Here is a 24,566-nt window from a genome sequence, read left to right on the forward strand (position 1 = left end):
AAGCTATGCTACGATAGTTACTGCTCTCGAAACAAAGATGGACAATTTGACATTGCAGTTTGTTCAGCAAGCATTAATCAATGAAGAGCAAAAACGAGTCAATGTTAATGATGACTACAGTGCTACTACATCGGGTGTTGCATCAGCCATGTCAACACAAGTTCGCAGAGAAATGCAGGACCATTCAAAAGTAGTGGGAGCTGAAGGACAGAGTTCATGGAGATGTTACAAGTGTGGCAAAGAAGGACACATAAAGCGTAACTGTCCAAGCTGGAAAAAAACGAATCAAAAATCACAAAGCCAAAAATGCAGTATGCGAAAATGAAGAAAATCCCTCTGAGAGTGCCTTTGTTGCAGAAAATGCAAATCTAACTGAAGGACCAGGACAACATGAGTGGTTGATTGATTCCGGAGCATCAAAACACATGACCTGTGACAAAGAAATTCTTCAAAACTACCAGCAGTTTTCAGAAACACAGTCTGTAAAACTGGGTGATGGCAGGGTGGTGGAAGCTCAAGGATTTGGCATTGTGAAATTGAACATGACCTTCAAAATAAGTGATGCTAAACCTGCCACAATGCATGATGTGTTATATGTTCCAAGATTGTCTGGGAATCTTTTTTCAGTGGGAGCCGCTACGAGAAAAGGAAATACAGTGCAGTTCAAAAAACCTCGGTGCTACATACGTGGCAAGGATGGAACTCTTCAAGGAATGGGAACACAAAGATCTGATGGACTGTACCAGTTGGATATTAAAGGATCTTCACCAGTGTGTCATAGTGCATCAAGTGCATCAGTAACAGCTAATCTGTGGCATCAGCGCTTAGGTCACACCACTAAGCTAGAGAAACTAGAAGATCTGGTGAATGGAGTGAAATTCTCTGCAGGCAAAGAACTTCCTTTCTGTGAAGCCTGTGTGGAAGGCAAGCTCACAAGACAGCCATGTAAGGCAGTGGGAGAAATCCGGTCCAAACGAAAGCTGCAACTGATCCATAGTGATGTCTGTGGACCCATGCAGACTGAATCCATAGGTGGATCAAAATACTTTGTAACATTCATTGATGATTTTTCTCGCTGTTGTAAGGTTTACTTCATGAAACACAAAAGTGAAGTCTTAAGCAAATTCAAAGAATTTGAGAGAACATTCTCCAATGAGTGTGGACACAAAGTTGCAAGACTGAGATCAGATAATGGTGGGGAGTACATTTCAAGTGAGTTTCAAGAATATTTGAAGGCTCAAGGCATACACCATGAGATGTCTGTACCTCATACACCTCAGCAAAATGGAGTTGCAGAAAGAAAAAACAGGACATTGGTTGAAGCAGCTAGAAGCATGTTGTCACATGCTAAGCTACCAAAGATGTACTGGGCTGAAGCAGTAGCAACAGCAGCTTACATACAAAACAGATTGCCGACATCTGTTCTGAAGCAAGAGACACCCTATCAACGATGGTCTGGTAAAAAACCTGACATGAGCCATGTGAGAGTGTTTGGTTGTGTTGCTTATGCACATGTTCCAAACGTTCAAAGGCGAAAACTTGACAAGAAAGCTGTAAAGCTTAGGTTTGTGGGATATGCAAACAACGCAAAAGGATATCGTCTGTTAGATGAAGAAAAAAGAAGAATTCTGATTCGAAAGGATGTCGTCTTTAATGAGTCGGACTTTGACTGGAAACAGAAGGAGGAAGTTTCCTGTCCAGAAAAAGAGGTGGTTACCATCACAGAAGAAAAAGAAACAACTGATGATGTCACTGTCGATGAAACTATTAAAAGAGGAAGCAGAATCAGAAGGGCTCCAAAGAGATATGGATATGACGAGTTTGCAGATATGGTGACTGTTGATTATTATGTTCTGTCATGGAACCAATCACACTGAAAGAAGCATTAAAGGGTCCAAATGCAAAAGAATGGCAAGAAGCGGCTGATTTGGAATACCAGTCACTGGAAGAAAATGAAACATGGGATCTGGTGGAATTACCAAAGGACAAAGAGGTCATTGGGTCAAGATGGGTGTTCAAAGTCAAGCATCAAAGTGATGGAAAAGTAGAGCGATACAAGTGCAGACTTGTTGCCAAAGGTTACTCACAGCTCTATGGTGCTGACTACTATGAAACATTCTCGCCTGTAGTACGTTTTAGCTCAATTCGTACATTATTGTCCTTTGCCATCCAGAATAACCTACATGTACATCAAATGGATGTTGTCACTGCATTCTTAAATGGACACCTGGAGAAAGAAATATACATGAAACAACCTGAGGGATACATCAAACCAGGTCAGGAGCATCTTGTATGCAAATTAAAAAAGTCAATCTACGGATTGAAACAGTCTCCTCGTTGTTGGAACAAAGAGTTCACAACATTCATGATGGACCTTGGTTTTAAGCAGAGCACCTCAGATCCGTGTGTGTTTGTGAGATCATCACAGGAGCTGGAGATAATTGCAGTTTATGTAGATGATCTGATGCTGATTACAGAGTCGACTGAAAGCATGGATGAGTTAAAACTGACTCTCCAAGAGCGCTACAAAATGAAGGACTTGGATGAACTGTCCTACATCCTCGGCATCTCAGTTATTCAAGACAAAGCAAAAAACTGCATCTATCTTCATCAGAAACAGTACATTGAAACCATTCTTCAGAAATATGGGATGGATAAAGCAAATCCTGTGGCAACCCCTGCTGACATCAGTGTAAAGCTGAAAAAGGATGATGGTGTCAGTAATCCTGTCAATCCAAGCACATATCAGTCTATGGTTGGAAGTCTACTGTATGCTGCGATGACAACAAGACCAGACATAGCACAAGCAGTGAGTGCAGTGTCAAAGTTCAATGCAAGTCCAAATACTGCACATCTGACTGCTGTGAAGAGGATTCTTCGATACTTAAAGGGCACTGTTAACCTTGCTCTAAAGTATGACGGTTCAGGGAACAAAGATTTGACTGGTTTCTCTGATGCTGACAACAGCAGAAGCTGAATATGTTGCTCTCAGTCAAGCAGCTCAAGAAGGTACCTGGCTGAGAAGATTACTGAATGATCTTGGAATGGTCACAAAGCCTACAGTGATTCTGGAGGACAACCAAGGAGCCATTGCGATAGCAAAGAATCCGGTGGACCATTCAAGAACCAAGCACATAGACATTCGTTACCATTACATTCGTGAGTGTGTGCAGAATGGTGAAGTCAAGTTAGAATATTGCCCAACTGATGACATGAAGGCAGATATCTTGACAAAGCCTCTTGCAAGACAAAAGTTTGAGTATTTTAGAAGAAAGATTGGACTTTTTCCAATGTAAATCTGTGGTAGAATGTCTTGCTTTGTAGTTTCATTATAAAGTTGACAATGTTTTTCTTGTTGAGTATAGCAAGACGAAAAGTAAACCATAAACAGAAAAAGGTTGAGTTAAAAGTATTTCAGCACTATCTTGTGTCTTAATACCATTGTAAAAAAAAATTAAGTGGGAGTGTTGAAATAAGAAGCAGTAATTTTTTGTTTAATGGTTAAAGGAGAGGCTGTTGTACTGACCTCTGCTGTGTCTTGTGTGTACTGCAGTTGTATTATTCTGTTCAGCGAAAATAAACGAACGCACGTTGAAACGCCTGTTCTCTTCAGAGCCAATGATCGCCGATCACCGATCATGCACTTTTTCACGGAAATCGGCCCGATTATGATTGGTGACCGATCGATCGGCACACCTCTATTAATTTGTAAAGTTTTCTTGTGGTTGGGCTGGAAAAATGTGACCCTATGAGTGGGAGCTGCGCCGGTTGGTGTTCGTGGCTGACCACTCAGTCACGGCGCTAACTGTGTCTTTTATTTTTCAGCCTGTCGGACCACTTGCCTGCGGTCAATCACATTGTGAAGAGTTTTTCATCTTTTGTTGTGCTAGGTGGGTTCAGACTGTGAATTTGTTGATATATAGAAAAATGTTTTGTTAGTGTTTTGACTGTTAATTGGTGTAGCAGTTGTCTGTTATTTTACTGTTTATTGCTGTTGATGTTACTTTTGATTAATTCATTGAATAAGAATGTTTTGTTTTGGTTTTGAAAATTTGTTAACCGTTGTAAGTGTTGTTTAAACTATACGATCATATCTTAAAAAAAAAAAAAAAAAAAAAAAAGAAATAAAGAATTCTGAGGAGCGCTGGTGGAGCCTGTCGGACCACTTGCCTGCTGTCAATCACATTGTGAGGAGTTTTTCATCTTTTGTTGTGCTAGGTGACCAACAACACAATAAGAAGAGTTACACTTAGTGGCTATAACAATAGAATAGGAATGGGATATTCTGATATTGATGTATGATGAGCATATTACAAAGCACACAGCCGTTCATAATTTATAAATTATTTAGTAAGATCAATACATATTTATATAACTATACAAACACAAACAAATAGATTAATACTGAATATTGGATACATGTTTATATATGTATATACACACACACACACATATATAGAGAGAGAGCTATAGAGATATATGTATATGTTTTTAAGCTGACGATTTCTAGCTTCAGAGTGATTCAGCAGCTGAGATTGAGTCCAAAATCCGATGCGAGATTCATCCGTGCTGCAGTGAATCCATCTCTCTTTAAAGATATCTCACTCTTCTTCCTCATGTAACCTGGTTCTGCTTCACTGTACCAGGCCGGCCCAAGTAACCCCTCGACTCTGCGTTGTGTAGTTTTTTTTTTTTTTTTTTTAAAGAAGACAAGGAGTTTCTGGGTGGTCTGCAGTTTATTTCCTGAATGAGAACATATCGGGTTCGAATCAGTGCAACGGCTCAGCTTCAATCAGCACACTCTCGTGTAGCTTTCACAGACTGGCACTAATTACAGTAAAAAAAATCATGTTTTAAAGATCATACAATGAAGAATAGAATAATAAATGATGTACCTGAATGAGAACATATCGGGTTCGAATCAGTGCAACGGCTCAGCTTCAAAATCAGCACACTACAACAGAGAGAGCGTTATGTTAACTTTTTAACTTGGCACATGAAGTGTTTTATGATAAAATTAAAAGTACAAAAATTGGTGCCAGGCACATATCTGGTAAATATTAATTACATTCTATTTATCCAAGTTAATAAAAATGATGTTTTATCTGTTGCTAACATTTTTCTACTCGGTGTGCTGAAGATGCAACTCACCTCTCGTGCAGCTTTCACAGACTGACACCGAGTACAGGAGCCAGCAGTATATTACCAGCCACACAGAAAGGGGGCACTATTTCCCCATTGCACTGATACATAAAGCAAGTGGGATTCTACAACCTAAACACTGTTACACTCACATCGTGTCTTTAGGAAACCTTCAAAACAAAAACGGAAGATTTGGGATGTATCTTACTTTTGACAAAATGAAAGAATTACATATAAATAATAGTCTTTACCACCTGTGTAAACTTTGCTGGTGAATGTTATAACACATAATATAAGTTTTATAATATATGTTACATTGTTTCATTTCTAATATAGGCTCTTGTGTCAGATAATCTAAGTCAATGTTAGAGAATAATTATTTTTTTTAGATTTACGGAATCTCAGTTAGCCTTCATAGCGGGGCTGAACCCGTATTACACCAAGCACTAAAGCTAATATTAGCTGGTATCTCGCCGGTGGACATAAATACAGTAAATTAATATTCTAATCACAATAATATGTCCATCTTACTTGTGAAATGTTGTCTGTCGAGCCACACAGAAATAGTCCATCGATCCGAACAACAATATCCCTCAGTGCTCAGGCATCTTCTGCTGTTTTGGTTGAGCAAAGTAGGAGGGACGACCGCTCCAAGATGACCGCCGTATTTCCTGCGCCGGAGCAGTCGATGCGGGGTCTACTCTTATATTATTTATGTCTATGAGCAAAATCTCAGCAACGCAGTTAAAGGGGCGGGACAATCAACCTGATTGGCTGATGTAAAATCAGACTGTGCCAACTATTGGTTCTTTAATCCGTCACTAAAAGCAATCACTAAAGGCAAATTTCATAGTTTTTAAAGATTTTTAGTACTTCTTTTCTATATTTATGAACTTATTTTTAACTTTTAATTTTTAACTCTTATAGTAGAATAAGACATGAAATCCATTTAGACTTTTTAATCTTGTAGAAGAAGATATTAAATCAACATCTATTCATGTTTTGCTTGTGTTTTTAACAGTGGGTTACACTTTCATAAATCATTTTAGTCAGACCTGGATGAAAGCCTGGACTGGTTTATAATTATCTACCTTTACAAAAAGCAAACAAAATGATTTTCCATCTAAAGAAAAGTAACAGGTTGTGATTCTGCTACCACTTTGTTTCAGTATAGTTACGGTGATCTTCCGCTGATGCTCAGCGCTGTTTTTTGTGTTATGCTAGTCTCGAGGGTTTGTTTCATAAAAATTTAAGTTCAGTTTTATCAGACCACAACACATTCACCCTCAAAAGTTACATGAGATTTTAGCTAGGATAGAGTTCTGTCAAGAAAAAGGCTTCTACACGCAACCCTACTCCACTGCTTGGAGACATGGACAACATTATTGGTACATTAAATACTAATGGAGAAATATGCAGATTTAGTTATGTCCTATATTTCCTCTAATTGTTATTGAATGCCTAATTAATAGTATTGGGTTGTTTCCTGCTTTATCCTGACTGATACCTTTGCCCAGTGTATCCTTTGATTTGTAATCTTGTCATTAATTGCTTGTCATTAATTGCTTGCTTATGATAAGATGACTTCTTAAATTAATTCATCAGTTGCTTTTGCAATTGTAAGAGGCTGATCAATTTGAACGAGAATGATTAATGTATGATAAATTAAATTAGCTGAGCCTAAAACTGATGGTGTTTTCCATAGATTGAAAATTATTCCCCACATACAAATCTATGAAAGTATCCATCTATTTTACAGATGATGCCACATTGTTATGAGTACTTAAAGATACAACTGAGAACCAAGTCATTCAGACTAAGGGCTTTAATAATGAAACAGGAGCAATGGAAAGGGTACACTTGTAAATACACAAGTAATTACAGAACATAAACAAACTCAATAGATATTGACAGAAATGTTCACCACAAACCTAATGAGTTATCATTAGGTTTGCCTTTCATCTGCAACAAACCTCAACATTTCTCACACTTTCATTTAAATTTTGTTCAATGTTTTCAAATGGTAGCCTGTGACATGTGCATTTTAATGCTGCATTAAGCTTTTATGTGCAAACAAAGACAGAATATCATGGTGACAGCAGGAAAATATGAACCAGCCTAATCAGTTATATATAAGTAGACCTCTTTTAACCGGCCCTCCTACAGGCTAGCTGAGAACAAGACCTTAAGCCACTGTATCTCATTTAACACTTACAGCCGAGGCAGATTCACACTGAGAGTAGGAAAGAAGCAGATGTTCCACCAAATCTAATTAGATTTGATAAGAGCACCCGCTGCAGCACAGTGCCCCTCACAGAGGTATCGTATTCCATTCGTTGCTCTGTCTAACCATTGTGTAATCCACTCAGCGCAATTATGATGACCTATATCAGGTTATTTGGATTCAGTTCAATCTGTTCATTTCCTTTCTTTGGGAACAGAGAACTCTCAAGGCTTTTCTTTTTGGTAACACCCAGATGAAAGCGATTCCAAGGTTGGAAGAAAACCGGGACATTTCCAGTTAGCTTTTAACCTTAGCCCTGTTGCAGATTTTCATCTTCTGTGACTATAGTGTACATATTAAATATAGAATATTTAATGGAATTGCAAAATTTTGTGTTTTGACATTAGTGTAATATAGGTCAGTGTTTCCCAACCCTGGTCCTCCAGGCACACTGCCCTGCATGTTTTAGAAATTTCCCTGCTTTAATGCACCTCATCCAGCTGATTGCAGTTCAGCCTCCTAATTGAAATCACCTGTGCTGAAGCAAGGAAACACCTAAAACATGCAGGGCAGTGTGCCTTGAGGACCAGGGTTGGGAAACACTGATATAGATAAAGTTTTGTGCACATTTGAAATGGAAACACACTAATGTTAGCCTGTGTCATGCATTACCAGTTTTGATGTGTGTTTGGGGTCTTTCTCCTGTTTGCAATGCCCAATTGTGTGCCCGTTTTTTTTGACTTTGGACACAGTCTGTTCATCATTACTAGTGTTGCCACAGTTACCTTGACAAAGTAATCTGACTGCTTAGTTCAGTGTTTCTCAATTCCGGTCCTAAGGCCCCCCTGCCTGCATGTTTTAGGTGTTTTCCTTCTGCCACACACCTGGATTGAATCTGTGGGTGATTGGCAGCCTTCTGCAGCACTTGATGGCTGCAGAAGAGGCCATGCAAACATTTTAATCAGCTGTTCTGGAATAGAGGCACAACATGCAGACCTGGGGGGGAGGTAAGTTAGTTAGATTACAAGTTCAACATATAGTATCTTTATTGGAAGTGTAATCTTAATAGTTCTGTCAATAATGTGTCTGCTGACATTTCAAGTTGCACTTAAGAACAGTTTTTATAAAAAATTAAATAAAGTGGTATGTCTTGACTTAAAATAACATAAATACTTAAAAAAAATAAAATAGACTTACTGGTTTTGCATTAAAGTCAAGCTTTTGTTGTTTGGGTGGTAGGGAAACTCCTGCATTAGTCCTTTCTACTTGGTGCTACCTGGTGGAACTTTACCAAGTTTGACTGTGCTGCAATGCCACCATCACTGGTCATTACATCATCCACTCGAGGTTATGCACCAGCATTGACTTATCTTGAATTTTCCAAACACACTTCTTCTCAATGTGGTCAAATATCCCAGTGCAAGTCTTGTCTGACCATCACTTCTATTTTTCTTGAAGGCTTTTGGCTTGTCCACCTTTACAAGATGGACACTTATGTTGAGCTGTAGGGTACCAACTTTGGAAAAGTGGTTTCTTTCTTGGACATTTCTGTAAATGTTAAACGGTTCCATGTGATGACCATTGTGATCCTTGATTAACCTCGTTCCTGGACTGTTATTGAACATTTTAACCATCTTTCTTACCATCTACAGGTTTCAAGAATGCATTAGATTCTTGAAACCTGTAGGCAATGGGTTTTCCAAAAGGACAATGAACCCAAAGAAATATCTTATACACATTTGAGCCTCTTCTGACCCTATGTAAATTAGTGCAAAATTAGCCTTAGCACTTAACCACAGAATAATGGATAAAGCCTCCCATGAGATTGGTGAAAACTGCATTCATTCACAATCAACTCTTTAATCAGTTGAAAGCTTTTTCCATTTCCAAGCTCAAATCAGGAAACTTCCTGTCTTGCATATATATCTCGAATGACCCGATGAATCAAAGATAACTGATGGTGAGCTCTTCAACATTCCTGGCACCGGCCAGGAAGCTCTTTCCACCTTGTCATTTCCCAGGTTGGAGATTGGTCCTATCTCTGCGTCTGAGTCTCAGGTTATTGAATAAATTGATTTCTTGCTGACCTTTCCTGCTTGCTCCGCTGATGCAAAGAGTTCCTAATGATCCCGAACTGTCAGAGGTGCTGAAATCACAGATCCCAACAGACACCATTAGCTTGTAATACTGGGACTGGCTGTGTGATCAAAGCAGTGGAGTCCCCTTGATACACACCAGGTTGACAGCACAAGAGCACCTGTTAATGTGCCGCAATCCGTCATTTGCAAAAAGTGAGACCTCAGAGGTGAGACAGATGATACAACTTTGTACTGAGGTTTTATATGTTTGAGTTTTTCTTGCCCATTACCTAGTAATGGGTCCTATGACTGTTAAAATATCATAGGACATTTTAACAGTCCTACGAGTTAAAATGTACATTTTGTTCAACTTTTTATCAGGTTTTATCTATCCATCCATCCATTTTCTGTACACCCTTGTCCCTAGTGGGGTTGGAAGGGTTGCTGGTGCCTATCTCCAGCTAACGTTCCGGCCGAGAGCCAGGGTACACCCTGGACAGGTCGCCAGTCTGTCAGTTTCTATCAGGTTTTACTAAAATGTTTTGTTGCATTTATGTTTCACAGAATAAAATCACTTTTAGACAGTAAGCTGACATTGTCAGGACCACTTACTGTTTTTCTATTATTCTCTTAGAGATTTAATTTCATAAAACAGGTGCTTTTCATACAATCAAAAAAAACGAGCAAATATTTTTCAGTTCTTATTTTAGAGCAATGGAACTGACACCTGAACAGGGATCTGTTCTAGTTCTGACTTTCAGTTTCTTCAGATTTTGAGATGTGAAACATTTTGAAAGGACACAAAATGTCAGATTTCTTCTTTGTTTTTCTACATCTATCAATTTCCAAACAGACTTTATCCTCACATTTTAGAAAATGAATGGAGAAAAAAAGTCAATTAAAATGTTTATTCAGGGAATATCTTAAGAAAAAAAGATGGCTTTTAATCAAAAACATGAAAATGGTATTTAATGTCAGTTTCACATATTACCGGACAAGATCAAACCTTACTTTATTTTATTGGGTTTTTATTTGACACACCAGGTTTAGAAAATGGATGGATAGTGTATGTTTATTTTTATGTTGTCTTGGTCAAACATATGAAAACCTTGCAAAATACATTCAATGGCACAATGTGGAAAAAGTTGGAAGGGATATATAAATATAAATACTTTTATAAAGCACTATAATCAAAAGCCATCATGTGGACTAGTGTCTCACAGGAGCTGCTGTTACTCTAGTTTGAATCACGGAAATTCGTTAAATTCTGTGCAGGGAAACGCATTAAACTGCCTACTGATGTAATAAATTGAAACGTTTTTGACTCTTCATGTTTGAACAACATCCTCACCAGCAGAGTTTAGTCCCCGTCCCTCCTCTCCGCCCTCCACCCTTTTAAACCTGCTCTCTGTGAAGCCTGGGAATAATGTCAGTCACAGTTTTTGGGGGGTCTGGACAGAAAGAGGTGGGGGTGCTTTAACCCGGTCACAACGCGGGGAAGTTGTTATTGCGTTGCCATGGGGTTTTGTGAAACCTATTGACTGCGATAGGGTCCCTGCATTTCTTCTGAGTCCGTCTTTGTTGAAGGAGGAGGAAGAGACCCCTATTACTTCTTTTTTTCTTCCCCCACCAAGTCTCGCGGAGGCGCGTGAGGAGGCAAGAGGAGAGAGGAGGAGGAGAAACGAAAGGAGCAGCCGCATCCAGGAAAGGTAGAGAGGGAGGAGGAGAAACGGAACTGCTCCGGTTAAGACAAACAGCGAAACTAAGAGGCTCTACGTTTTTCTTTACCGGTTACACCTCCAATCTCTTTCTTCCGGCGGTGGATGCAAATCAACTTTGGAAAGAAGGGCTGCGGCATGAGTTGCCCCTGAGGGTGAGTTTCTAGCACCGTCTAAAATTATCCTTGTTGAGAGTTGTTGATTTTATAGCATGTGAATGTCGCCGGTTTGAAAACGGAGGTATTTGGTACCACTACTAGAGTGGGCGAAGCACCTGCGTTTGTTTCATACTAGCAGGTGTGGGCTATGTTAATTTTTTAAAAACGGGGAAACTGAGATGGTGAGTCGTATTTTGGGAAACGGTTTTTCTGGACTCCTTTTTTATTATTTTCATAACTTCAGTGCAAAAGTGTGTAAAAATAAAAAATAGCGGGGCAGCTAGGTATCTCATCATTTCCCCCGTAAATTACAATAACTCTAAAGTTAATTTTGAATTTTATATACTTTAGAAAAAATTTATTTTATTTTATTTTTTATGACTAGTAATGACAAGAAATCATGCAATGTTATATTCCTCTAGTGTGAAGGGAATTTCGTCTCTTTTCTGAGATTCAGATCATTCGGCTAAGCAGGGGAAGAGTCGGCGGTTCTCTCTTCCCATAAACGGTTTTCCACTGTTTCCAGTATTACTGTTTCTAGACAGAGTGGTTCATATCTGCCTATTTAGTACTCTTGGGTGTATGTTTTTCACTGTAGAAATGAACACTATGAGGTTTCAAATCAAGAAGCAAGTTCATTTGTTGTTCTGAAATCAAGCAAAAATATCCAAATAACAATGACAATCTGTTAATGCTATAAATGTTGAGGGCATACTTAGAAATAGGTAAAAACAATAAGTGCTTGCAGGAAGTATTCACCCCCTGGGTTGTTTTACCCCTACTGTTTTTAACGAATCAATAATGCTTAAAAAAATGGCTTTTTGTCAAAAAATAAATGTTCTTATGAGTGAATGTACCTTCCAGACACAATCACTCACTACACTCTGGTGATCTCCATCCAACATGTGTTAATTGGGGTACGTCACTTTAAAGGGGGATAGTATTTATTCAGGCACTAATTTTTGGTTATATATTTTTTTTAATTGTCCTTATTTAGTAGAAATCAGTTTTACTTTGATAATAAAGGATTTTTTTGTCTATTTTGTTAAAAAAAAAAAGCCCAAATTGTTGATCATGATTAATTTATAAAAGCAATAAAAGGAAAACATCCAAGGGGGTGAATACTTTCTATTGGGACTACATCTTTATTCCATCCATTTAGATTTATGCATCAATACAAAGTCACACACCTTTATTTTTTTAATTAGTCATGCCTGTGCTTGAAAACATGGGAGTAGTAAAATAACACAATATTTCATCATTAGAAGGTTTCAGTCAATGACCAATTCTGTTCATGTTTCTCCAGTATCTCCTCTGTTTTTTGGTGTGAGTGATGTATTGTCCCAAAATTAGTCTTAATATGCTGCTCTAACATAGGTGAACTAATGCTAATGTTGGCATGTTTTCTTTTTGCTTTGACATAAGTTGTTGAGCATTTGGCTCCTAACAGATTTATTGGTGTGCCTAGTTAAACATGTGGGAGCAAACCTTCCAGAAAAAATGAGTTACTCTACAAACTTAGTGCTTTGCTTTGAAGGCTGATTAAAGCTGGTTGCAGAAAATGAAACTGCAAAGTCTGTATGTCATGCAACTGAAAAACTTAAGGACAGTACAGCAACAGCAGGTAGCAGAGGTTAGGATTTGTTAGAGCAGTGGTCCCCAAACTACGGCCCGCGGGCTGGATCTGGCCCGCCTCCACATTTGGTCTGGCCCCCTGAACAATACCAGAGAGCATTTAGATTTTTTTTCATATACTGTATTTTCCGGACTATAAGCCGCTACTTTTTTCTTAAGCTTTGAACCTTGCGGCTTATAGCCCGGTGCGGCTTATATGTGGATTTTTCTTCAACCACCAGGTGGCTCTCTTAGCAGGAAGTGAATCACTGGAAGTCAAAATTTGAAATAAAAGAAGAAAGCACCCATTAAAACGGAATTAGGTTTTAATGGGGAATTGGAATTTGAGAATGTTGTTGATCAGCTAAATAAGCATTGAGGGGAAAAAAGATTTTTCGTTTTTTTTTTTAAATAAAACTGGGATCATTATGAGAATTTGAGGTATAGATATTGGGATCCAGTAGATGGCAGTAGTGCAACAATAATGGATGCAAGCTGCCTTTGAAATCTAAAGAAGAAGAGCAAAAAGAAGAAGAAAGCGCCGATTTTCATTTAGCACATGCTAGTAGCAGACACGAAGGATCAGCACTTTTACTGTTACAGTTATCGTTCGGAAGCTATCGTAATCAGTTCAGTTAAATCTAAACTTGGCAATTTTTTCTTTTTCAACCGTAATAAATGTGATATTCAATTGACCTGTTATGACTCAAATGTTGAGTGTCTGCCCCCCTCTGCTGTGTGCTGCATCATTGTGGAAAACCTAGAGCAGCAGAGATATCTGAGGCTTATAGTCCGGAAAATACGGTATTTATTTCATAAATAGTGTTATTTCCTGGATTTTTTCTCTGAAGAACCCAGAGAGGGTTATTTGAGTGTGCTTTCTGGAAAACAATAAATTTTTACATTTAGGCACTCCTGTAATCGTCACACTTTTTCTGTTACAAACTGACTGTGGCCCCCCACCAGAGAAGGAAAAAGTTATGTGGCCCTCACAGGAAAAAGTTTGGGGACCCCTGTGTTAGAGTCCACTACAGGGCATTAAAAAAAATCCTGGATTGGGAGTCTGGTTTGATACTCTGGATCATTAACAGATCCACAGATGCACTTTGCGGGCTCTTTGTAAACAGTAATGGTCTGTAAAACACAGCTAGGTGATTAGTACAGATGAATAAATATGACTCAATTTATATAAATATTCAAAGTTCAATGTTTATCTCTTAAACTAGTTAGAACAATGTGGAGAAAACTGGTTACTACGGAAGCGCATTGCTATCATGCAGTAAAAAATTTTTTTCGATCGCTATCTCGTTATAACGAGTTACGTATCTCGTTTTAACGAGTTACGTATCTCGTTTTAACGACTTACGTATCTCGTTTTAACGACTTACGTATCTCGTTATAACGAGTTACGTATCTCGTTTTAACGAGTTGCGTATCTCGTTTTAACGACTTGCGTATCTCGTTATAACGACTTACGTATCTTGTTTTAACGACTTACGTATCTCGTTATAACGAGTTACGTATCTCGTTTTAACGACTTACGTATCTCGTTATAACGACTTGCGTATCTCGTTATAACGACTTACGTATCTCGTTATAACGAGATACGTAACTCGTTAAAACGAGATAATTTTAGGTCCAGGAAGTGGCGGTATTATGCTAGGCTAGTACAGTGACTAACATGAATTGGTCAGGTTTCCCTTCATGTTTGGTCTACAACATGTAGAGATACGGATGCTGCTTTGCACTGTGGTTAAAACCATTAACAGCATGCCTACTCTGACAAGATCCTAAACAGAACGGGACTGCACAGAAGGAGACGTCAGTCCGGTCCTCTAGCTGTGGCGGCGTTCCTGACTGGATCGAAGCTGAAGTTGGCTTTCGATTGTAGCTTCTGATTCGGGAAATGGCTAAAGGGAGATTATAACGGAGGCTCAGATGTATTTGATGAACATTTTCTGGTCAGATTTTTTATTAGAACAGTACACTTGCTAAACAACGGCAACGGCTGTTCGTAATCAAGCAACCGAAATCAACAGAAGGCTAGGTAGTGGCAAAAGACAAAACTAGATCCTGTTAAGCATTCTTCAAAATAAAAGACTTCCTCTCTCCAAAATAAATCATACACAAAGCTTTGAATTTAATTATTTTTCACGTCACCTTTTGGAATTGTGTACAATCAAGTTAAATTCGGTGAATAATAATTATCATGTAAATTATACTTAACATATGACTTGACATATGACTGTAAATAAGTAACTGGAAATTATATTTAACATATAAATGTTAAGAAATCATTTGTTATGCTTTAAAAACGAACATACATCGACACTTCAAATCTGGAGTAGATTATTCTAATCTACGCTAATGGCAGAATATTTCAAACCTAGTTTGTGATTTGTGAAATCTTTATCTGAATTGAAACCTCAATAATGAGAGATTTAAAAATATTTTTGCATCTGGAATGCATTAGAAATAAACTCCTATCACATTTACAATATTTGTTATTATTTTAACCTTCTGTTTTCTTTCACTTTTTTGTCCTAGAGCACCTGCCTTTTTGTGTGGCTTACAAGGATCCATCAGCTGGGATAATAATGCCAACAACTTTTCAGATTCCGATTTATAGTGATGCAACATGGCATCAGAGATGAATAATCTATTCCAGGTCGGAAGTGTCTAAGTATGTTAGCTTTAAAAGTTTAATAGTTAAAGATGCTACCCATCTCCTTAATTGGTCACATCAATATTATAAAAATTACAATATTGCCAAAATTCTTATATGTTTTCCAATCAGTTTCAATTTCCTCACTCCCCTTCTTTTTAAGGAGCTAAATATAACTTTTTTCAACTTCACTTAAATGGTAAACGCCCAATAATGAAACTGCCTCTCTTATATCTGCCATATGACAGAGGGTGTTAACAATTATCAAACCTATTATGTTATTTCAACCCAGATCAGGGCAGCAATGTTTTACTTTACTGCCAGACAGCCCCCAGCATGGGTTACTATTGTGTCCCACTGGATCTCTATTGCTATGGACTTGTACATGTACTCATCAGGCAGGAAAAGGTTAATTAAGCAAACAAAATACCCATTTCTGAAAAATACAATGATGATCTGGCAAAAACACTTGATTATTTGGGAGAAATGCAACAACTATCCGATATAATGTTCATCCATGTAGAGCAGGATTTAAACTGCTAAGGATATAGCTAAAGTGTCTGATCTTTTTCCTGGGAAGGTATTTATGTAACTTGAAGAAATTAAAAACAAACATGATATTCCTACAAAATATTTCTATAACTATCTTCAAGTTCAGAGTTTTATTTTATCAAAGCAACACAATAATCTTTATCTACCCTCTTTGTCTTCATTAGAAGACATTATTGTAAGTCACCTATATGGTAAAGGAGAGGTGTCTCTTCTTTGCTCCTTGTTTGTCGACAAATATTAAAATCTTTGACCAATATTTGAGAAATATTATTATTTTATTTTTTATTTTATTTTTTTTATTTTATCAGGTAAACCCCGTTGAGATACACATCTTATCTTATTTTCAAGAGGGACCAGGGTAGAAGTCTGCAACACACAGCAACCTGGTTACAAAATAAAATTAATTATATGCAGAAGTGTAAAACAGTAGAAAAGAATTTAAAAACAGTGACACCGTTTAAGAGAATCTCGTCTGTTTTTAAGAATTGCTCGAAATAAGTCCAGTGGAACCAGTTTTGACATCTTTATTTCAGAGCTGATTCCAGGCTGTAGGAGCCATCACACTAAAGCTTGCTTCCCTTTTTCAGTTTGGAAACGTGGAACATGCAAAAGAAAAATATTGTAAAAACGTAAAGAATGGGAATTAACAGATCTATGTTAAAGAAAGTTTAAGTATGCTGGAGCCAAGCCGAGTAGAGATTTATGAATCAGGATCATTAGGTGATTGTTTCTCAAGACGCTTAAAGGAGGCCATTCAGCTTTTGCTGATTTATGATTTATTTTGGAGAGAGGAAGTCTTTTATTTTGAAGAATGCTTAACAGGATCTAGTTTTGTCTTTTGCCACTACCTAGCCTTCTGTTGATTTCGGTTGCTTGGTTACGAACAGCCGTTGCCGTTGTTCAGCAAGTGTACTGTTCTAATAAAAAATCTGACCAGAAAATGTTCATCAAATACATCTGAGCCTCCGTTATAATCTCCCTTTAGCCATTTCCCGAATCAGAAGCTACAATCGAAAGCCAACTTCAGCTTCGATCCAGTCAGGAACGCCGCCACAGCTAGAGGACCGGACTAACGTCTCCTTCTGTGCAGTCCCGTTCTGTTTAGGATCTTGTCAGAGTAGGCATGCTGTTAATGGTTTTAACCACAGTGCAAAGCAGCATCCGTATCTCTACATGTTGTAGACCAAACATGAAGGGAAACCTGACCAATTCATGTTAGTCACTGTACTAGCCTAGCATAATACCGCCACTTCCTGGACCTAAAATTATCTCGTTTTAACGAGTTACGTATCTCGTTATAACGAGATACGTAACTCGTTAAAACGAGATACGTAAGTCGTTAAAATGAGATACGTAAGTCGTTAAAACGAGATACGTAAGTCGTTATAACGAGATACGTAAGTCGTTATAACGAGATACGTAACTCGTTAAAACGAGATACGTAACTCGTTATAACGAGATACGTAAGTCGTTAAAACGAGATACGTAAGTCGTTAAAACGAGATACGTAAGTCGTTAAAACGAGATAGCGATCGAAAATTTTTTTTTACTGCATGATAGCAATGCGCTTCCGTAGGTTACTTAATGTACATTAACGCAAAGAATAAAAATACCAAAATAACTGTATAAAATGTGAGCATTTTCTTTTTATTATGTCTTGAACTTGATGTACAAAAATGAATGTGAGTGTGTAAAACCTATAACATAAGAATTAATGGCCACACCTCCCCTTTTCTGTTCTTTTATGCCCTCATATGGCGTATACCACTGTGCTCTCTCTGACTATATTTTACTGTGATTGTCTAGGTTTCTCTTGTACTGCTACACTGTTTTTTAACCTGGTGAAATGATTCTGACTGATGCTGGACAAGTATTAGCTTTGGTTCAGCAATTGGTAAATATCAAGTCAGATTTGCATAACACAAATCAATGATTCTTGAGAAGAGGGACAAAATGGGTTTCAATTTTCTCCCCCCCAAAAATGTAATTATTCCTCAAACTTATATATTCAAATATGACAAATAATGTTTTGGAAATGTAAAGATGCTAAGGTGCAGGCTCCAAGTTGCAACATTTATTTCACAAAATTTCACCAAAGTTTTGTAAATTGTCAGTTATGGAGTTGACACATCATGCTTGTGACGAGCAACTTAGGAATAAAACAGAAGAAAAAACTAAAGAACATATGCTAACCAGAGCTGCCTAGCCCTCTTAGCAAGGGAAGAGGTCATGGGGTCCTCAGAAGTTCTGATCCCCCCAATAATGCCTGATTTTTTTAAGATTCTTTTTATGTCTGACGGTGTTGTCAAAAACTTGGGACAAATTCCAATGGAGTTGGAAAATATATAAAAATGATTTTTAATTCAATTTATTGATACTTTTATAATTACTTATTTGAATACTTATACTTAATTGTCATAATATATTATCTTAGTATTCCTTTATTATAAGTATTATAATGTATCGAGTTCTGCTCCAGGACAAGGGATTTTACAGACACCATTATGCACCTACTACAAAGTTTAAAATAAATAATATTTAGTAAACACCAGGAAAACATAAATTGTTGTGCTCACATGACCCAGGTTAGTTTAGTCAGATATTTGAAAAATATTATATTTTGTGTATATTCTGTTTTGTCCGTCTTCTCAAGAATACAATATTTGAAATAAATATTTGAAGAATTTTATTTATTTATTTATTTTTAATCATTTATCAATTTTTTATTAAAATATTTTATATATATATTTTTTTATTACATTTTTTTGTTGATTGAAGAGAGACGTTTGCTTTTCATTTACATAAGCAAGTCAGTAAATAGAAATGGTTTGGTCACTGCTCAGAACACGGGCGTGTTCACTATTGACTCGCATAATGAGAACTCAACACTGCAGGACGGATGAGACGTCTCTCTATCAGCAATAAGAGCGGGCTTTTAGAGCGGCCTGAGGTAAGACACAAAGTTGAGATTCACTGCTTTGTGGTTAATCTGCACTGGATAGCGGTGTCCAGGTTTGCACACATGCAGATGTCCAATTCCAGCAGATTCTCTGCTGTGCTGTGAATTTATCACAAATTTCATAGTGTGATACAAAATACTCTCAAAAGTCAAAATATGTTTACAGGTAAACTCCACCCACCCAGTCCCCCAAGATGTTTCCATGATTAAAGTAACTGAGCTCTCCTGAATCCCACTGCACACTTGAGGAAACGGCTTGTCATTACAGGCTTCAACGACTGAGTGTAAACACGCCTGCCAACAGATTAAGATGAGTGATGAGAGTTAAATCTGCATGATTAAAATCGCATTAGAGTGACATTTAAATCAGAAACCTGGTAGCGCTTATTAGTGGATTCTGTAATCGATGGGATGTGGATGGAAAACTTGTTGGCTGTTTCTTATGGACTTTAACAAACATCCCCTCTTTCTCATATGGAGAGATTCCCCTAGTTATGAATATTAATAAGGTATGGAAATGCATGTATGGAGCTAAGTGTTTTGTTTCCTCAGTGCTGTTTTTCGGTGTCTCTGTGCAGACATCTGCCTTTGAGGGAATCCCAGAAAACAGCAATGCTCTGTGGTTTACTCCTAATTTGGTATTTGTATTCTCTTTGATTGTTTTTTTCGGGTTGCTTCAAAAGCAACTTTCAACTTGGCCTATATTGTCACAGAAGAAAGCAAAAAATCTCCTAGTAAACATGCCACCAACAGAAAACTTCTTAAGCTGGTGCTTGGTGATGTTAAATATTAAGACCATGTGAAGTGGAGGACACCGTGAGGTCTTTTGTCTTCCTTTTATGAGGTATCCGATTTAAACCAGCAGGTGGGGGTGCCCAAAAGCACATAGGCCCTCCAAAGTTCATTATCACCCATCAGGTGAGCAGAGGAAGCCTAAATTTAATTTCTAGGCCAAAGACAACAACCTCTAATAGCACTTGTCATCACACGTGGACTTCTGCCTCCCCCCTCTGAATTCACGCCAGTAGCGCTTTGTGTCCAGAAGTAGGTCGAATGCTTCTCACCAAAGCACATTTGAACCAGAGCCAGTAATTGGACAAGCAATGTGTCGAGCATCTCTCAGCCCGTTCCATGTCAGGCAGCGCCACTTAATATGCAGCTCCAACCTGCCGCATTTCATGGACCCTTTTTCATCCCTTTTAATCATCCGTTGAATCATTTGGATTTCAACACAGCAGCAAACAGAACATCCGTTGTAGCTGCAGTCATACAGATTCTCAGTCAGGATTTAGCTGACTGGGAGTTCCAGCTCTAAGGGTTTCCTTCTCTCTACACCACTTGGTGTAAAGAGAAGGGGACACCTGGACTTTCTCCTGCCCCTCACGTAGATGTTTTAAGGAGTAAAATATACAAAACCAGTTGTCTTTTTAGAAACTGTAAGAGTGCCACGTCGTAACACTCAAAGGGAACAAAGAATCTGTTCCTCAACAGCTATTTACCTGTACCTTCTAGGTTCAGCCCTTCTCCAAAATGCCAATCAGGCCTCTGGTGCATCTAGCAATGTCTGGAGGAGGTAATTCATCCATTAAATTAAGCTGTATTATGTGCTTTGTATGCATTTCATTCCTATAAAATACATTCAAGTTTGTAACTGTAATGTGGCCAAATGTGAACAAATGGTTCTTGTAGGCTGAAGTTGCAGACCCCAATTTAAAAGCATTCCATCGTAGCTGTGGGGACTATCTTAAGGGTTTTGGCCCACTGGAAGTGGAACCTCCATCCCACTGTCTCAAGTGTTTCGTAACCTGTAACAGGTTTGCTTCCAGGGTTGCTCTAAAAGTACACTCATCAGCTCTGCTGCTTCTATTGTAGGGCCCTGTAAAAATACACTTCTACATTGTGGGAACTTCCACAATGTAGAAGTGTATTTTTAAAGGGCCCTGTTGTATATCTGCCTGCCCAGGTGTATGCTTGCCTTGCAGCGCCATTGTTCAAGTCGATGGGGCGCATTCTCTTTTACTGTCCCGGTTGCAGCGTGTGGGGCTTGAGAGTTGGAAGCAAGAATGAAACAAAGTGCTCTTTGTTGGTAGCCACAGGCAGCACAGGCAGACCTGATATGGAATACAGCAGATTCAAAGATGCACTCCACCTCAGTCGAATCGAGAAATAAACACGCTCTCTGGTTGAATATTTGAAAGGTCTGCTGCTTTACTGTCTTTATCCTGCAACAGATGCATCTCTAATCAGCCGCAGGAATGTAATTTCAGGTTGTAATCCAGCTTGTCGGATAAAATCTGGAGTATCAGATGGGTTGTAGAGATTAGAGAATCCTCTCTGCCAACAATGAGCGTCAACTTACTTGCACTCTCAGACTAATTGTCCATCTAAGCAGCTGCCCTATCAGGAGTGCTGGTGCTGTCTGTGAGGAAAGTCAACCTCGAAGGTGAGGCATGTATGCCTCGAAGGCACAGTGCCTAGCAATTGCTCGGGCCCTAATTCATGTTCAGCTCAGGCTCCAGTGCTAGAAGCAATTACAAGGAGGATCGGTGCTCCTGGTGCTGCAGGCGGAGTAGGGGGTGCCGCACCTCAACCGTACCAGAGCCCTCCTCTTTCATGTCTGTCATCGATGACAGCTGGAAGGGGCACAATTTTACACAGTGTGTTTGGTTACATGAAATATCCCGTTGCCTACTCTCTGGTGGCGATATACATGTATTAATTCACCAGATTTATTTTTTAGCATACCTGTGAGTGGTTCAGAGAGGAGCCTGATTCCTTCCACTAAAGAAAAAGATAAGAAGTGCTGATTACTAGAATCAAGGTTTATTTCTTATTTAACAGGTCGGTGCAACATCGAGGGAAAATGTAGCTGGCGTGATCTACGGCTTGACGCTGTGCACAGATAATTAACCTGGAGAGTCAGGACAGAAGAATAAACCTGTGGTGTGGTCAATGTTATCTGGTATGCTCAGCGCTTCTCCTCGCAGCTCAAGGGAGGAAGGAGCCAGAGCTGACGGAGTGTTATGCATGCATCCCTGCATCTCTTAGGGTGTAGCTCTGCTTGTCAATGTTCTCTTTCTTTGCTATCAGAGGTTGTGTTTTCTTGGAACATTTTCGACTGGTATTTTCTGCCAACTATTGAAGACATGGAACTATCAGCAGCTCAAATACAACAAGATGGTTTTGTTCTATAAATTTAATACCTACAGCAATGATCCCCTGTCATTTTGAATTCAGTAAAACTCGGATGGTTTTCAAGAAATATAAAAAATTAAATTGGGATAATTTGGTAATTTCTTTTTTTTTTTCTTCTATTTTAAACCAATTGTATTAAAGAGCCTGCAACACATTTTTCAGTTTTATTTGCTAATTTCAATTTCTGTATGTAATGGTGATTAATTGCATTTCAGTTCAATTATTGACAAATTGGGCAACATTTTCAATTAAAAAAAAACCTTTTTGCTGTTAATTTATTGAATAAATAGAAATATGAGCTTAACAGTAAATGTATTTATTGGGGCCTGCCTATAGCAATGCATAGGGAGAGCAATGATTGCCTCCATGCATTGCTTGGCAGGCACCTATAGAGTTTTGGAACGTGACGTCACTGCTGTAGATGGAGGGATATCAGCTCCATCTTTGGGGTCCATAAACATAACTAACAAAAACAACAGTCTCGCAGAGTTTTTAAATCCAAGTCACTTAAAATAATTTAGCTATGGCACAAACTTGCTGCGTTACTGAATGTAATGTCCAATCACACTACTGAAACGGTAAAAAGATGGAAAATGGGCTTTCGTTTCACTATTTTCTCGACATTTATGTAAAATACATTAAAAAGAATTAACTGCACATTTAAGTGAGATTTGTTAACACTATCACTGAATGAGTCACACTGTCAGTTAAAAACTCTGATATAATTTACATCTGACAGTTGACAAAATGCCAAACTACCTCAATTTATATGATGTTATTCTGAAGGAGGCCATATTGTAGCTCATCAGGTCCATGAAATCTTTACAGTATAGCAAAATTGAGCATTTATTTCACAAAATGTAATCAAAATTTTGTAAATTGTCAGTTGTCAACTCCATAGTTGACACATAATGGTTGTGACAAACAACTTAAGAATAAAACAGAAGAAAAAACTAAAGAGTAACATATGCTAACCAGAGCTGCCTAGCCCTCATAGACGCCTCATGGAGCGGGTCGGCCCGTTGCAGCGATACGTAATCGCGTCTGCCATATTGAATGTGGCATCTCTGCCAGTAAGCTAATACAAATGAATGGACCCAACTTCAGAAAATGCCATTCCACAAAGTATTTTTAGCTAATGTTCATTATCGACCCACTCACATATAAACGTGAATATATTTGGAAATTAAACAATCACCCAAGACAACATTTATGACTTTTCATTATATTTTAATTGTAATTTCTGAATAAAGAAAATAAATGTGAACCTATAATACAATTGATTTTGATAAATTGTTTTTATATATACAGTAGTGATGGGTAGATGAGGCATCATGAGGCATTTTGACTCATAGCAACACTGTATTGATACTGTGTCGATACTGTGTCACTCAATACTGACACCTGCTGGACATTAAAAATTCCTACAGGCAACATAGTGATTTGATGACTTAGTCTATACAATAAGACTTAAGTCTTTGTATTTTATTGAATATTATATGTTGTATTATGTCATATCTTCAGTTACATTTAAAATATATTTGATATACAGTCAATAAAGTGAAAATTTAAGTGAATGTGTTTGGAATGAGGATGTGTTTTTCCCACACATTTTTATTAAAAAGTTTTTACAACCTTATGAAATGAAGCCTGTTTTGCTTATTTGACAAAACTTCTGCTGTAGAAAAAAAATTAAGTAAACACTACATTTACAGCGAACCCTTGTTTTTCTTAGGGGTTGCGTTCCGAAAATAACCCGTGATAGGCGAAATCCTTTTTTACAGTTATTACACAGCACACATAAATACTCTACATTGAAACCAAAGAACAAAACCTGTTTTCAGGTCAGCGGATGTGCGTGTTCATCAATCGGGCCTTAATCTGATCCGCAGTCGTGGCATTAAAGCGTCTCCTCCAACCTGCCCCAGAGATTCACAGCTGGATCTATGGCAGAGCGATGGAGATGCCTCAGCATTGAAAAGGTGGATTTATTTAAATAAGACAGTTTAGTCAAATATATGCGACACTTAACCTGCAGAACAAAATATGAAAGTAAACTAAATTCAGCTGAATTTGGATTCAGATCAAGTAGAAACTGGAACCGGATGAAACAACAAAAATGAAAACAAATTTATTTTCCAACATAAGATCAAAATGGTCCCACACTGTGGAAACCTCTTGTTTGAAGCTGCTCCATAGATGACAATGTAAAAGATCAATAATTTGTTTGGCAAATGCTTTTGACAGATTCGCTTCCTTAT

The 24,566-nt window shown here is 38.1% G+C and overlaps 1 protein-coding gene across 1 annotated transcript in view; it reads left to right on the forward strand.

Moving 5' to 3' along the window:
- The first annotated feature begins 10,888 nt into the window (after positions 1-10,888).
- The window catches only part of chl1b (cell adhesion molecule L1-like b), a 149,011-nt gene continuing 135,333 nt past the window's right edge, over positions 10,889-24,566 (forward strand). Inside the window, exon 1 of the mRNA XM_088005311.1 lies at positions 10,889-11,317. The gene's annotated coding sequence lies outside the window, so the exon portion shown is untranslated. The remainder of the gene's footprint in view (positions 11,318-24,566) is intronic.

The sequence above is a fragment of the Poecilia mexicana genome, unplaced genomic scaffold, assembly GCF_051168715.1.
Source record: "Poecilia mexicana isolate PSO_F unplaced genomic scaffold, ASM5116871v1 scaffold_5, whole genome shotgun sequence".
Lineage (NCBI taxonomy): Eukaryota > Metazoa > Chordata > Actinopteri > Cyprinodontiformes > Poeciliidae > Poecilia > Poecilia mexicana.